Below are 7,070 nucleotides of genomic sequence, written 5' to 3' on the forward strand. Positions count from 1 at the left end.
GCCAATAATGTGTGTTATAGTAGCACATTGTGAAGGTCCCCCCTTGTCTCCCTCCCCCCTACACACACAATCACCCCCATCAATGACTGACTTGTGTGCTCCCTTGGGGGGCAGAAACTCCAGTGGCACGTGGTCTCTTCGGGACAGACAAAAAGTGCGTGTTCCAGAAGGACACAAGCAATCATATGAATTGAGGAATACATCAAATTCTCTCGAACACTAGGACATTATGTTGCAAGGAGGATTTCAAAAGAAAGGAAAATGCAGAGAGCACACGTCTCTAAATATTGACGTTTGATTGGCGGTGGTGATGGGGCGGGAGCATCACACTTACCACTGAGCAGTCGAGACAGGCAGTGCCCTCTACCGGGGAGAGAGGCTCCGGAAACCTAGCCACGGAAAAAGCACGTAACGCAAACGAGCAGTTTGTTGACTGTATCGCTCTCAATCCCTTGATGCGCAACAAGTCGATAGTGCTACAGAGACGTTTGAATGAGACTACCCACAGCAACCTTTGACCACAGTCACTTGTGATTTAACTCTTGTCGGCGTAGTTTTTTTGTTTTTGCAGAGCAAATCGATTTTACCGGTTTGTATTTAGTCCCGGTGGACAACGACCCGTGACCTCTAAGAGCTGGGCCTTTGTTTGACAAGCGTGATTGTCAATATGCATATTGTACTAATGTTATGTTAGCCCCCCTGGGCGACACACTCTAACGTTTACGGAGAGTGGCGAGATCACATAGAAGTCACAGTCAACTAATTAAGAGGTAATGAAGAGCAACCAAGAGTTTTTCACGAGGTGTGGATGTGTGTGTGTGCTTGGTGGGGGACAGAGGTGGCAGAGAGCGGGAAGAAGCAAGGGAGACGCCACCTAGATAGGATTAAAACCATTCGAAAAACCATTAGCCAACGTTATACAACACTGACTTGTCTTAAAGCTCCTTGATCTAGTTTCACCGCAAACGCTATGAGATGCTGTCAGCTAAATTGCTGACAACTTTACCACAGCGCATAGTTTCATCAGTCAAGTGGATTCAGGATTACTGAACCAAAAAGATCGACTGTGCTGCGATTGCTTATATTATGCGATCTCAAATACAAAGAAACCCTCGAAAAAATTCCCATATTCCACCAAAGGTTTATTTATTTATTTGTTTTGGCGTTTTATGCGGTATTTAAGAATATTCCATTTATAGAACTTCTTATTCTTTTGACAAGAAGATTAACTTCTTAACGTTTGTCGATAAAATGTAATAACGCCCCCCCAGCATAGTGACATAAACATTCAGCAGGTATGGATTTCTCAGACTGATATCCAGGCTTCTGATATAAAGGAACTGTTAAAAGCGTCACTCGCACGATAGGACACACATAAACTTAGCAATGACTTTTTACACTTTTCAGTTCTTTCGTAGTTTGTGATTATTGACCGTAAGGTTCATCTTGTTTGACGGCTGGTATACGAACTTCTGTTTTAACGCATATATTTTACAGAGTTATCTGGCGTATGTAATATGTTTAACATCATATATAGAGACTAAAGCATTGGCTCTTTTGCCAAGGTTTACGAATTCGCCATGCGTAAATTCGAAACTGGAGAAATTGGAAATTATTTTTATGTGAAGTTGTCAAAACTTTTGCATTACATAAACGGAATCACGATCTGTTGAGCTTGCATGTAGACACCATTTCAGATACAGGTATACGGCACAACTGGAAAATTTGTAATATACGCTGTAGAGTAACAACAATCGGTTAAAAAGATAAAACACATACATTCTTACTAAGAAAACATATGTCCTATAAATTCTGTGTTTTGTTTGACGACTGTTGTTGTATTTTTTTGACCATTTTCATGAACGTAAATTGCTATTTCCACACGGTGTAACATCACAGAAACTCGTTTTCAAAATATAAACGGTATGTATTTTAATAATTTAATCAAAATGAAATTACAAAAAGAAAAGATTATGTATACATGAACAGAGTACTTAATTCAGCATGAGATCTCTCTGAGCCAGAGGTAAAATACACTGTGTTTGAGACATCCAGTCATCAGGTAAGGAGATATATATATGATATATTAGAGAGACTTTTACTTAAAATTAATTGTCAAATTTGTAACCTAGAGAGATGAAGGAATGGTTTTGACCAAGATCATTGGATTCTAAATTTGAGTTACGGAGTTCTTCGGAACATAGAATTTCTTCAGTCCTGTCAAACTAAATGCTACAAACATAAATAAAGAAACATACAAATGATGACCACGGGGAAGACAATTGCTGCCTGTACAACCTTTTTGATGGAGAGTTTTTCTGCAATGGTATGAAAAGGTTTAGGTGCCAAACAGAAAGGTTAAGCGGCTTGGTGACGGATGGTTGAATGACCCCGAGCATAACATCACATCCTGGGGGGTCATGCAATTAATAGAGAGATTTTCACTTCTAAATACATAAGGCTAGAGCGTGCGTTTCACCTCCCATTCTGTGTCAATATGCCATTAACTGGACGAGCCTCTCGTCGTAATTGCAAACCCAGGTTAAGCACAAGCCGTGTACATTTTCCTTAGCTTCGCTTATTTGCTCAGGGATTTTCACCTTATTATTGAATTCTTAACAGAATGTGACGGAGAAACAATTTGGACGTAGAACCTCATGGAAGCATACTGTATATCTGTCTATGTCCATAATGTTTGGTGTGAGTCAAACTACAGATCTCAATGCATGGTTGCCATTAGCTTGATTAAAATTCTATAGATTGCTATTTATTCTTCCAGTCAGGTGCGTTTCTTTAATACTTCCATGTAATGCTTCTTCAATGTAACATTGTCAATGCTTTACAGAGACAGGCCGTTCTTTCTATCTCTATTTTTAGGGGGATGCACGCATCTTTCTGAGGTTGAGCTCGAAGATTTGGAGACGTTTTCATGTTTTCCTTTTTCATTTCGTCCAAGTTTTCATAAAAAGCTCATCGTCTTTCCGTGTGATAAGCAGGTGCTAAGACTGATCGGGATGCCTCGGATACGACGAAGTTCACAGTTTTTCTTACATTCGGCGTGGATTCAGCCAAATGCAGACGATTTTTGCACGAAACTCACGCATCAAACGTGATACTGAAGAGGCCATGCTCTGCCTAAACGATGACATTGTAAGAGATCTTTGTGACGTAATTCCGGCTGAGAAGGAAATGACGTCATTTGTGTGCTCGTTCCCAGTCGAGAGTACGTGACATGTCTCGATTGTCTCGCCAAGGTGATAATCTGCTTTGATCTCGCCTGTTTGCGCCATGTCTCCATCTCTGTCTAACGGACAATAACTTTAATTTAACCATGGCCTTTTAAGGGAACCTTTAAAAACCAGATTTTTCAGAGAGACTGGAACCGATGCGGACAAGGACACTCACTGTGGAAACTTTGAGGAAAAATATGAAAACGTTTTGCAGAGTGTGTACCCTGTGAGAATATAAAAACACAATTTTTCATGGACAAATTTCTTTCGGCAAACAGAGTCTGGATCAGATGTTACCATTAAAGGAAAACCAAAATGGAAAAGTCTTTTTTGTCTCTAAGTTAAATGGAGATGTTATATGACAGAGGCTTACGCTGTGGTTGTGGTGCGTTACACAGCTCTCGTCCAGAGTTTGAACAAGTCCATCTGAACTGGTTCACAATGCCAGGAGTCGATGACCGGCAAATAAACAGAATAGTGTTAAAATGTTGCTGTATTGATGCATATAATTCTGTGGAACTTTTTCACATTTCCAGTAAAATTCGCTGTTTACTGCTAAACCGTGAAGCATCTTGAGGTGGAATGCGTGTATAGGGTTGTTTTCTGAACAGAGAAAAAGATCGCTTTACGGAGTTTTAGTTTTATTCCTTATAAATACACATGTGTACTAGGAGTTGGAAACAACGCCTTCAAAACAGTTTCTTTTTGTTCAATTTAACCCCAAACTTAAGGTTTCAGTATTCGAATTAAGGTAAATAAGGCCATATTCTTCTCCATGATCTAGTTATAATTGATTCTACAGACGAATCAAAACATAGTCCAAAAAAAAAACAGTTATAGACATGCAAATTGATTACAATCAGTTAAAATTGTTAATTGGAATCATAAATGTTTTTCAAATGGATAATACAGATTAAACAATTTAAAAAGTTGAGAGTCTCTTAACTCGGTCACGCTTCAACCCTAATTTAAGCGTCAGTGAAATGCAGCTATATAGTAAACAAAGGAACGGGGTGGGGATGGCTACGTCGATAATCGCAAGGCCCATTTCCAAACCAACTTTAAAGGCCGGATACCTATAGGAAACATGTAAAACCATTTGCCAACTATCACACTGTCGTCGCTGCTCTGGATTTACTCTCTGCGCTGTACTTCTTTAATAGCATTGCATTCCAGCACAAACCAGGATTCTACTGATGGAGCAAGAATCCCGAGGACTGGTCCCTTTGCATTGTTTTAATGTTATTGTATATTAAATGAGATGACAACACAACATATTTAGGAATTGTAGACCAGTGGCGTCAAATAAATTGCAATTAACATCACTGCATTTTTTTTATCCTAATTCTGTTCAAGCCATGGTGCTAGGGGGCTGGTAATTTGCTATTATTTATGCATTTCCATGACATTTAGAATAAAACCCTGAGGCAAACTGACGAGAGGCCGAATTTCACCGGTTACGTGTGACCATTTGTCAACTACCACACTGTCATCGCTGCTTTGGATTTACTCTCCATGCTGTACGTCTTTCATAGTATAGCCAGAAAATGAACCTGGTAAAATGTAAGAGGAAAGCAGCCATCAGCCTGACAGCCGGTCAGATTTCAAACTCTTAATCCGTTAATAATGCTCAGGTGGAATACAAATATAGATATCTCCATCGCGCTTTGATTGTAACTATTCTTATATAATCTGGCCACATGTGGATGTAATGAAAGCTCATGCTGACACAGACTCTGTTGCGCCGTCTTACACACTTGTGACGTTTTAGCCTTAGCAATGTCGCTTTAATATGAAAAGAGTTTTATTAAACTTTGTTAAGGTCAGATGAAACTTAATATGAAAAGAGTTTTATTAAATTTTGTTAAGGTCAGATGAAACTTAGCATTACGAACGACGATTATGAAAATTTAACAATCTCAGATTAGAACTGCGACTTACGCAACATGTATGCTATTTTCACTATCCCTTTTATAATCAATAATCAATAATCTTTCATTTATCACCATACAATGGAGGAGTACGTGGGATTTAGTCACGTCAGTGCCACTAAAATAATTTTTAGTGGCACTGACGTGACTAAATCCCTGTGACTAAGATAATTTTTAGTGGCACTGACGTGAATAAATCCTACGTACTCCTCCATCGTATGGTGATAAATGGAAGATTATTGAATATGACGTTAAACGAAAATCAAACAAATAAGAAAATATTTAATTTAATTTGTCTTAATAATTTGATTATACACTATTCTCGAGATCATTTCACCCTGTATGACTGCCGCCGGGTTAGCAAGTGAAGGCACCGTCTCAGACATAGGCTATATTAAAAACCCACCGCCTTTCAGCAGTCAGCTGACAAACCTTCCGACTTGACACTACAGTAGACACCAGGAGAGCTTTTTTTGAGCACGCCATGTCACTGGTCACGCCAAGGCCTAGTCAGATGTATAGAGAGAGATGATCACGGTCAATGTCTCCGTATGTATCATTTTATCAGATCATGCAAGTGGATAGCAGTCAAAATGACAAAGCCTCATGGCACTTTAAACTAACAACATCCTTTCTGAAAAAAATTACATGAAATATGACTTACATTATTGTGAAAGAGAACCCAGTTATGTCGCTTTGATCTCAACCACCTTAAAAACATGGTATTCCGGATCAGCTCGTAAACCTGAACATTCCTCTTCTTGAAATAGTCGTTTCATGAAAAATCCACCAATGGTGGTTTTCCCCCGGACTCTGCCCGGTTTCCTCCCACCATAATGCTGAACGCCCTCATGTAAGTGAAATATTCTTAAGTACAGCGTAAAACACCAATCAAATAAGTAAATAAATTAGTCTTATAATATGGCGTTATATTTCCATTGTTATTTCACGATATTAATTGATGGATAAGTTAATCAGCTATTCATTGCACAATTTATATATTATTATACTATTAATATATGAAGAAAACTGCATAATTTTCTTCATTCCATAAATAATAGAGTAAGCTAAAGGGAAAGAACATTGGCTTATAACTACACGCGCATAAAACAGCCACACTCACGGTTCTGCTTCATAATATTTCTTATATATTTTCATGGTTGATGGAAATAATGTTCATTTCTTTTACATATGTACCACAAAAGATTAGTTTCTTTATAAGATTAGTACACATATAATGCACTTAATTGGCTTACTTAGTGCACTGCCGATGCGATTGATTTATTAAAGTGGATGTAAACTAATCAACCACAAACGCCAAAAAGGAATATATTTGTTTTATAGATGAAAAAAAACAGTTTTTAATCAAGATGTAGAAGTATTTCGAGTTATGTCTTCCCACTTAAGCCTGCGTACTGTAAAGAATAATTCCGCACTTTGGATACATGAACAGTTGCTATCCTTACCAAAGTGCCTCAAGGGAGGATCTTTGAAGTGAACTGTGCAAATTTTGATTAATGCAACAATAGTAGGCATTAGAGAAACAATGAAATGTAGACCAGATTTTTAATTACTCTGCTTATTCTATCACCTTAATGACTGACAACATTCATTTCCAAAAATCAAAGAAGTAAATATATTTGGATGGCACATGCAGGCATTGGAAACTGATTAAATGTAGCTTAGCCATTCATTATACGTCTTTCCGGAATCATTGAAACTATTGATGTCTTCTTTATGAATCCGACGTAATTTCCTGCGTTATATACTTTCTTAGTTCTTTGGTGGTTTGTGTTGAAGATTCTTTTGGAAATTGACCTTGAGATTTTAATACCTGGAACGCCCTCTTTGAGTTACGTTTGGAATTAAAAAAAACGTCTCTTTCGACGTTTACAACTACAAAATAGAG

At 38.1% G+C, this 7,070-nt stretch overlaps 1 long non-coding RNA gene across 1 annotated transcript; it reads left to right on the forward strand.

Moving 5' to 3' along the window:
- The first annotated feature begins 396 nt into the window (after nucleotides 1-396).
- Nucleotides 397-4,555, forward strand: LOC135461810 (uncharacterized). The gene is made up of 2 exons (XR_010443399.1): nucleotides 397-770; nucleotides 2,878-4,555. It is a non-coding gene; the product is annotated as an uncharacterized LOC135461810 (long non-coding RNA).
- The last annotated feature ends 2,515 nt before the right edge of the window (nucleotides 4,556-7,070 follow it).

Source organism: Liolophura sinensis, chromosome 1 (genome assembly GCF_032854445.1).
Source record: "Liolophura sinensis isolate JHLJ2023 chromosome 1, CUHK_Ljap_v2, whole genome shotgun sequence".
Classification (NCBI taxonomy): Eukaryota; Metazoa; Mollusca; class Polyplacophora; order Chitonida; family Chitonidae; genus Liolophura; species Liolophura sinensis.